Source organism: Mus pahari, chromosome X (genome assembly GCF_900095145.1).
Source record: "Mus pahari chromosome X, PAHARI_EIJ_v1.1, whole genome shotgun sequence".
NCBI lineage: Eukaryota > Metazoa > Chordata > Mammalia > Rodentia > Muridae > Mus > Mus pahari.
Window position 1 is genome coordinate 98,750,640 of NC_034613.1, and position 9,612 is coordinate 98,760,251.

Sequence of the window (9,612 nt, forward strand, 5' to 3'; positions counted from 1 at the left end):
TGCTGGCATGTGCATTAGTATCTAGGTTTGGTGGCTGATGATGGGATGGATTCCCGGATGGGGTAGTCTCTGGATAGTCCATCCTTTCATCTTAGCTCAGTTAAAGAAAGGTTCGTATACTGGGGTGATCACTAATTACATCCATTAAATAGAACACTAACAGAATAAATTTATTTATGTGGGGTGATGAAAATGAATCAAAATTATTTATATTTCTTTATGTCTCCCTCTGCATCTGCACATGCATGCAGATTTCACAGAGGTCAGAAAATGGCTTCAGATTTCAATGTGGATTCTTGAAATTAAACTTGAATCCTCTGCAATAGCAACAAGTACTGTTAATTGCAAAGCCATGTCTCCAGATCCCAGAGATACATTTTAGGTGTTACTAGTACATTATTTGTAACAAGAAAATTATTGTGTGTGCCTTCACCATTCATACATTATAATGAAAATTGTTTCATGCAGTTAAATCCCTTTCATTGTGTTAGAAAAATCTTAATATGTCTATGTCCATATCCACCACCTAACACGCACATACATATTGTATTTTAATAAAGAGGTTTGCATTGAATTTCATTTTTATTGTAAGAGAGGATGACAAATGAATACCAAAAATTTGATTACATGAAAGATATTCATGAGCATTTGCCTTCAAGGAAAAAAAGTCACTTGGTTTATTTTTAATTTATGTATGTATTTATTTGTTAAAATCTACTGTTTTGTCATCAGTGTGTATGTTTATACCAAGAATTATTTCCCTAAGAAAAATAGTGCCAAGAAATTTAAACTTGAAAATAATCTTACCTTATGATTTTGAAATAATTATTAATCAGAAACAGGAAATTCAGCAACATGGGGTTTATTATTTTAGAAAACAAAGTTACTGGATGAAAATTTTAGCATGGCTTCCTAAGTTCTCTACACTATCCCATTTCTTACTCCAGAGAACAAATCTGACACAGCCAACTCTATTATATGCTTGTTTTTCATATATTCCTTGATTTACTGTTTATAGAGTTTCTCTTAGCCCTAAAGGGAAAAATATCTTCAGCATATAGACAAGTATTTGAGATTTTAAAAACATCTTAGATCCAAATAACTCATATACAGAAAGTGAAAATTCTGAACTTATTTTTTTAAGTAGAAAGTCATATATTTACAGTCTGAAGATAATAGTTGATTACAAGTACTATGATCCTTATGCAGAATTTTTTTTAAATATTGTATGTAATGTTCAATAGAGAACCACTTAAATGTTTTGGTTCACATCAGTTGCTTTTATGTGTCTGTACTAAACCACCACTACCAAAAGGCTTTATTTCATCTTTCAATTATCAGTTAATTACAGAAGGAAGTCTAGGCAGGAACCATAGCCTGAAACTAATGTAGGGACCAGGAAGGAATGCTAGCACCTTTGGCTTGCTCAGCCTCTTTTCTTATACAGCCCAAGAAGACCTGATCAGGGATGGAACCATTAACGTTGGGCTGGGCTAGGTCCTTGAACATTAATCTTCAGTCAAGGAGCTGCCCCTCAGTCATATCTACACCTAAAATTCTGCCTTCCTGGGTATAGATAGGCTTTTATCAATACTATAATTCAGTTCTATATATTAAAACAGAACTGTTTTGACTTTAAAGTACATGTAATTCATCTTTCAACTCACCTCTATATGTAAAGTTTTGGACAACTTTAGGCCTTGAAAAACAATTTTTTTAATAACTCAGAAAATAAAAATGTATTTCAACACTGTTTCCTATTTCCTCAAATACTGTGAAAGACACTGCATAGATTTTGAATTTAAGAATTATGTTCCTGTTCCTGAGTATAACATACAGTTTGAAAAGTAACATCAACCTAATACATAAAATGTAAGCTAAAAGATATTATCAAACACATATTTCTAGATAGTACTATAGACATGATTTCTTTTGAAAAAGCTCGAATCTATCTTGTTTTCGGGCTCTTTATGTTTTTCTGACATAGTTAGATACTGTGGTGGTTTGAATGAAAATGGCCCCATAGTCTTATAAAGAGCAGTACTATTAGAAGGTGTACCCTTGTCCCTTGTTGAAGTAGGTGTATCGCCTTGTTGGAGGAAGTATGTCATTGGCAGGAGGCTCTGGGATTTGAGAAGCTTAAGTGTTGAGAGATTTTTGGTGCTGCTTCTAGGAATTTGGCATTTGTCACTGGGCCCGGACAAGGAGGTAGGCTCAGATAAGAATATTAGAAACAGTGACCATAGGACTTTGTTTACTACATTGCTGAATGTGTGTGATCCTTTAGCTTGCTACTTAATTACTATCTTCTATGATCTCCTTGTTTACTACTTCTCTTGATTATGTTGTCTTTGATCTAAGAACTGACCATGATTTTTGGATGTAGCTAGAATGATATAAAAGCAGAGTGGGGAAGAATAAAGCTTCTTTAGCCTTAGTAGGGACTGGAATCATTATAATTTTGTCTAATGGTTTTACTTCTTTTTCAATCCTCACTCTCTTCCTTGAGACCCTGTTGACTGACTGAGCTGGCTTGGTCACTAAAGCAAGGCCCACTGTGTCTGTCTTTCTGCTGTTTGCCAATCCAGTGAAAAAAATCTTGGCTCCTTCTCCAGCACCATGTCTGCCAGTGTGTAGCCATGCTTTCATCATGGTTCCTGTCATGATAATGAATTGAACCTCTGAACTGTTAGCCCATGTCAATTATTTGCTTTTCTTTAGAAGAGTTGCTGTGGTTATGGGGTTTCTTCATAGCAATAAAACCCTAAGAGAGGTATTTTCTTCTAGAAACAGTGTTACTTCACAGCTCATCCCTATCTTCAACACTGGAATTTAACACCTTTGCTTCCCATGTTCTATGATTACAGGTATGTGTCACCACACCTAAGGAAGCATAGACATTTCCCTACAAATGGTTTTCTTCCCATCTTTCATATGTTGGACAATTTTCTACTCAGCAATGTCATTTTAAATTCCAATGATAATATCTTATGTATATTTTCCTAGCTTAAATTATACTCCAGGAGACTATGCTAATGAAGATAAACAAAGGGATTATCTATAAATTCTCTCCTCCACTAAACCACAGAGAAAAGAGACAAAATATGATGGCAGATTTATTAACTGTATTAAACATGGATACAAGGAATTAAAGTAATTCAGTAAAGAGTTATTAAAGTTATAGAAGACAAAATCTAATGACAGTAAAATACTATCATTACAGGGCCATCCTTGAGAAGACAGCAATGCCCATGGGTCATTAAAGGGAACAAAGAAGAACCACTCTCTCCAGAAATTTTCAGGGACCAGCATCTGTTTTATTATACATGAACAGGTACTTATATAGCAGGGCCTATTGACTATGATTGAATAGTACATTATCTCAGATTGCCCAGTGATTGCGCATATCACCAGAGTCTCAATGTGGGAGAAACACATACAAGGAGACATGGAGTAAGCAAATTCCTCCGCTGGCCAGCTACCAGCTACTCATAATACTTCAGATTTCAGTGTTCTGACTGTTGAGGATATTCAGAAAATATGTGTGTCATGCTTATTTAGATGTTCAATGTTCCAGGTAGGCTGGTCATCAGGTGATGTTTATACTTTCTCTTATAGTAGACACTGACTTCTGACATAATTTGTTGGGAGCGACCTTGTTTGAACATTTACTGCCTTAAGTGCTCACTGGCATAAAGTCTTGACCTCTGTGGGAAAGTACTAGCCCAGATGAGTACAAATAAACATAGATCCTGAAGTCAGCAGAGAAGAAATAGCTATAAATCTTGTGGATAGGTGCCTAATAAGCCATTCTGTTCTGATTTTCCTGCTGAACTGTTTACCCAGTCAATATCCTGTTCATGGGAACAGGTGCATTACCCAGAGACAACGTGACTCCCCTCCACCCCTCTTCCTGCTCCTATGAGTATATAACCTGTGTGGGAAAAATAAAAATTTATCAGCTTATGCTGGGCGTGGAGGCGCATGCCTTTAATCCCCGCACTCGGGAGGCAGAGGCAGGCAGATTTCTGAGTTCGAGGCCAGCTTGGTCTACAAAGTGAGTTCCAAGACAGCCAGGGCTATACAGAGAAACCCTGTCTGGAAAACAACAAACAAACAAACTACAACAACAAAATTGTCAGCTTGATCATCAAACTTGCTGTCTGTTCTTTGTGTTTCTTGTCCCCCATTCTTTTCCAGGTGCCCCTCAAGTCCCTGTTCCACTCTCCCGAGGGTCGGGACAAACTGGCACCCAGAATGTGGGTCTTCCCGAGGATCTCAGAGGAAGAGAATGCTGCTCATCATTGGAGGATAGGCCTACCCGCTCATCTCAGGGAGCGCCAGAGAGCAGCTTCAGTTCATCAGGACACCGAAGTCCAACCCACCATGAGACAGTCCGGAAGAGAGAACATAAGTGGCACAGATCTTAGGGGAAATACAGTAAGACATGGGACAAGCATTTTCTAAGCAGTCACTTTTTCTGACAGGGCTCAAGGACTCACTCAAAATGAGAGGAACTAGGGTTAAGAAAAAATATTTGAAGAAACTTTTAGATTTTTGTGGGAGAGATTTGCCCATGATTCCCCCAAGAGGGAACAATTGATGTAAAGAGGTGGCACAGAGTTGGTGATTGTTTCAAAGATTATTATGAAGCATTTGGACCTATAAAAATACCTATCATGGCTTTTAGCTACTGGTCTCTTATTAATGACATTCTTAGAACCGCCCCTGAATGGCCAGATCTCTAATGTCTGGTGTCTGAGGGAGTGCAGCCTCTTAAAGAATCCTCCCGTTCTCCTTCCACTAACCTAGCCACTCTTTCACCACCTCCTTCCCCTTTAAGAGAGGAACTTTTGTCCATTCCACCTTCTGTGGCTGATGGCATCACAGACCCGTTAAGGATCTTTCTTTGCCCCCACCTAGAGAGGAAATTAAGACTGCAGGTCTTTATCCTTCCCTTATTGATCTTTATAGGGAACTGCCACCTACTGATGAAGCAACTCGAAAGGGGGAGGCAGCTCGATAAGGATTGGAGAGCTATTGTGACCCACCCAAAACAGCCACAATCGCCCTAGCTTTGCCCCTTCCCCCACTGAGAGGCACTGCTGCACTCCCATTTTTCTTTCTGCCACCTCCCTATGGGACTTTAGATGCAGTTTTTGATCCACCTGCCATGTCAGGCACCCTCAGTCAATTAACTGCAGACATAGTGTTCCTGTGCAATATGGCAGAGACCCAAAAGGAAGAAGTACAACTGCTTAGGGCCCTCCAGTCATTAGAGGCCGAATTGCATGATCTTATGCCTTCCCTGCAACAATGGACTCAGGTCTCTGTTAAAACTAAAAACGATCAGAAAAAGAAGGTCCTAGCCTTCCCCCTCTCCCTAAGGGTTGGAACGAAAGTCTTTAGAGTTTCCCCATCCCCAAAATCTGACTTGGAGGAAAGCCGGAGAGTGAATGAGGAAGAGGAGGAAATAGATGGCGAAATTCAGCCTGACTCACAGGAGACTGAGGACGGTCCTGCAGCACCCCTGGGCTGACAATGCCCCACCCCGCTATCATTATCAACCCCTAGGGTTTAAGATTCTGGAAAAACTTAATTCTGGCAGTGTCTAATTATGGCCCCAATGCTCCCTTCACTTTGGCACTCCTTGAATCATCTACAGTGGGATGGCTTATGCCTAAAGAATTCCCGCAGCTCACTCAAGCTGCACTCGCTGGAGGTGACTTTGTATTATGGAATCAGAAGTGGCAAAGACGGCAAAATAAATCAAAATTAAAAACCACACGCGACCAGACACTAAGTCATGGGCCTCGAGGAAGATTTTGGGCAAACCACTTTATAACACTTAGGCGGCCCAAATGCTCTTTTCCCCTGACCTCCTGGCTCAGGTCCATCAGGCATGCTTGGCCACCTGGAAAAAGCTGCCCCCAAAATCAGGCTCCTCCGCTGCTCTCACTAAAGTGCTACAAAGCATAGATGACTCTTACAATTATTTCATTAGCTGCCTGATGGAGATGGCTGAGCACTTGTTTGGGGTCCAAGAGCCTGAGAACCCCTTTATTGAACAGCTTGCTTTTGAAAATGCCAATCCTACTTGCCAAGATATTTTTAAACACCACTGTTCTAAGTCACTGGCAGAGTATGTCCGCCTTTGTGCAGGCAAGACATGCCATCTGTTTGGTGATTGGCACTGCCCTTCAGAGGGTGGGCTTAAATAACTTTCAAAAGACTTGCTTTAACTACAAACAGCCTGGCTAGCTCAGTATGTAGAGCATGAGACTCTTAATCTCAGCGTTGTGGGTTTGAGCCCCACACGGGTTTGGCAGTAACCCTGAACTCCTGCCAGAAAGGGATATCTTTTGTTATGGGTATATCTCCTCTCAAATCCAAGTAAGGTTTTGGCAACCTATTATTCCTTGCCTTCTTCCCTAATTGTTAAAGGATAAAAAAATGTTCAGACTATATTTTGGCAAAGATCCTGATATTAGTAGCAAATATTTAATTGATACTTGGTGGGTTTGCCTTGATGGCCTCACCCTCTGCCTTTCAGCCAGTGCCTTTTCTGCAAAAAAATTCTGATTTTTGCATTCTTGTACAATTGGTCCCTCAATTGATTTATTATCATTCACAAGAGTTTTGTTATTTGTTTGGTTTTTTTTTTCATTTGTGGGATCAGTGCTCTGATTCCTCCCCTTCACTGTTCTGCCTGAAAAGACAGCCCCTAACTGCCATCACCATTTCAGTCCTCCTAGGCTTTGGTGTGGGTGTGGGGACTGGCATCTTCACATATGTTCTCTCCAAGTATCAATAACTCACTTTCACCATTGATAAAGATGTCCAGTGTCTCCAACAAGGCATCGGCTACCTCTCTGATTCCTTCTCTCCTTAGCTGAAGTCATCCTCCAAAATCGCAGAGGACTTGATTTACTCTTTTTACAGCAGGGAGGGCTGTGTGCAGCTCTTAAGGAAGAATGTTGCTTTTATGTGGACAAGACAGGGATGGTCAAAGAGAGCATGAAAAAAGTCAGAGAAGGACTAGAGAAAAGACAGAGAGAGAGAGAGAGAGAGAGAGAGAGAGAGAGAGGAGAGAGCTGGTATAAAAATTGTTTTTCAACCTCTCCACAGTTGTCAACCCTACTTCCTTCCATTTTGGAACCGTTAGTTGGATTGTTTTTGCTTATTTCTTTTGGTCCCTGGGCCCTTAACAGACTTACCAACTTTTTGAAATGTCAGATAGATGACTTGGCAGCAAAACCTATCCAGGTACATTATCATAAATTAGCTATGGAGGACCAAGAGATTCGAGACAAGGCTGATATTTCCTCCAGGGTGTTTCCAAAACCCATATCCACCTAATGAAGGGGACTTCCACCCCAAGACCAAGTAGAGAGGGGCCACCCACAACCCCCTCTGACTGGTGAACTAAGTTCTTGCTTGGGCTGCGAGGCAAAACACTGCAAGGAAATGTAAAGCAAAAACTAAAAATATCTTTCTGGGTTCCCTGAGGGACAAGCCTGACTGCATAGGGGTTGATGTCCAAACTATCTCCTCTTCAGGAGAAAGACATAAGGACAGGTATGGCCTTCATGCCTCACCGGACAACACCAGGAGGACTGGAGCCATTATAAGGTTCCCTTTAGTCACTGGAGGTCAGGTCTCTATCCCCGCCTTAGCAAAGAATAAGATTGCTATGGTACTTCTTTATTAAGAAAATGGAGGAGATGTTGGGAGCAACCTTGTTTGAACATTTATTGCTTTAAGTGTTTGCTGGCATAAAGTCTTGGCCTCTGTGGGAAAGTATTAGCCCAGATGAGTACAAATAGACATAGATTCTGAAGTTAACAGAGAAGAAATAGCTATAAATCTTGTGGATAGGTGCCTAATAACCCATTCTGTTCTGATCTTCCTGCTGAACTGTTTACCCAGTTGTACTGGCCAGTTTTGTGTCAACTTGGCACAAGCTGGAGATATTAAAGAAAAAGGAGCTTCAGTTGGGGAAATGCCTCCATGAGATCCAGCTGTGTGGCAATTTCTCAATTGCCTCTTGTGGGTGGGACCATCTCTGTGCTGGTAGTCATTGGTCCTATAAGAGAGTAGGCTGAGCAAGCCAGGGGAAAGCAAGCAAGCCAGTTACTAACATCCCTCCATGACCTTTGCATCAGCTCCTGCTTCCTGACCTGGTTTGCTACATTCTTTCCAGTAGTGACAAGCACAACAGGCCCCAAAAATCCTGGGCGCTGTCCCGAGGCAAAAAGTTCACAGAAACTTAGTCTCCTGGAATTGTGGCATCCTGTATAACAAATGCTCCATGTGCTTTCCCTGGAACTGCTACATTCTTTCCAGTAATGACAAATGCAACAGGCCCCCCAAAACCTGGGCGCTGTCCCGAGGCAAAAAGTTCATGGAAACTTAGTCTCCTGGAATCGTGGCATCATCTATAACAAATGCTCCAATGTCCTTGCTTTAGTTGGAAAACAGATCCATGTGTTTTCCCTTAATGCATAGCCAAGTTAGATCTTAGGCAGTCAGTCCTTGAGCTGACCCTGGGTTTAGGTAGCTAANTCACTGCCCTACACAGGAATTTACCATTCTCTAGGAAGAAGGAAGTTTGTGATCTAAAGAGCAACCAGGGTAGATACTTAGAACCATAGGTAGCTGAGTTACGCCCATACACAAGCATTACAATGGCCTAGGGGGAAGGTGGACTATAGGAACTATGGCAAGGGCATGAAGCCCTTGCCCCAGGCTACGGCTACTGACTTTAAGGTGACTTTAGGTGGAGCTGTTTTTGATCCCAGCTGTTAACATTGAATGTTATCCCAGTTGGTTCCTGCTAGCCCTTCCATGTTTGCATTCCTCTGTTTTGTGTAACTTCCCTGTTTTCTTCTGTATAAATAGTCTGATGCTCGATTTGACAAATTGCATTCAGATACTACACTCCCTTGTGTCCGTATTTGTTTGTCACCCCACATTTGCCGAATCCTTGCTCACCTGCAACCAGAGACCCATTCCACGCAGATCTGGGACCCAAGTGAGGTCCATCTGTGGCACTGCTTGAGTTCCAGTTGTGACTTCCTTGGTGATGAAAAGCAATGTGGAAGTGTAAGCTGAATAAACCCTTTCCTCCACAACTTGCTTCTTGGTCATGATTTTTTGTCCAGGAATAGAACCCCTGACTAAGATATCCAGTCAATATCCTGTTCCTTCAATTCCCATCAAACTTTCAACATAATTCTTCACAGATTCATATGGAAATACCAAAATCCCAGGGTAAGTAGAACAATACTGAATAATGAAATAACTTCTGGAGGTATCACAATCCCTGATCTCAAATAGTACTACAGAAGTATAGTAATTAAAGCAGATTGGCATAAAAAGAGACATGCTGTTCAATAGAACCAGTCTGAAGAAACAGACATAAGTCTACATACCTATGGTCACTTGTTTTTGATAAAATATTCAGAAATATACATTGAAGCCAATATCTTCAACACATAGTGCTAGTCAAACTTGATGGCTGCATATAGAGAAATCTAAATAGCTCCATACTTATTACCCTGCACAAAACTCAACCAAATTCTACAAAGATCAATGACCTTAAATTAAAGC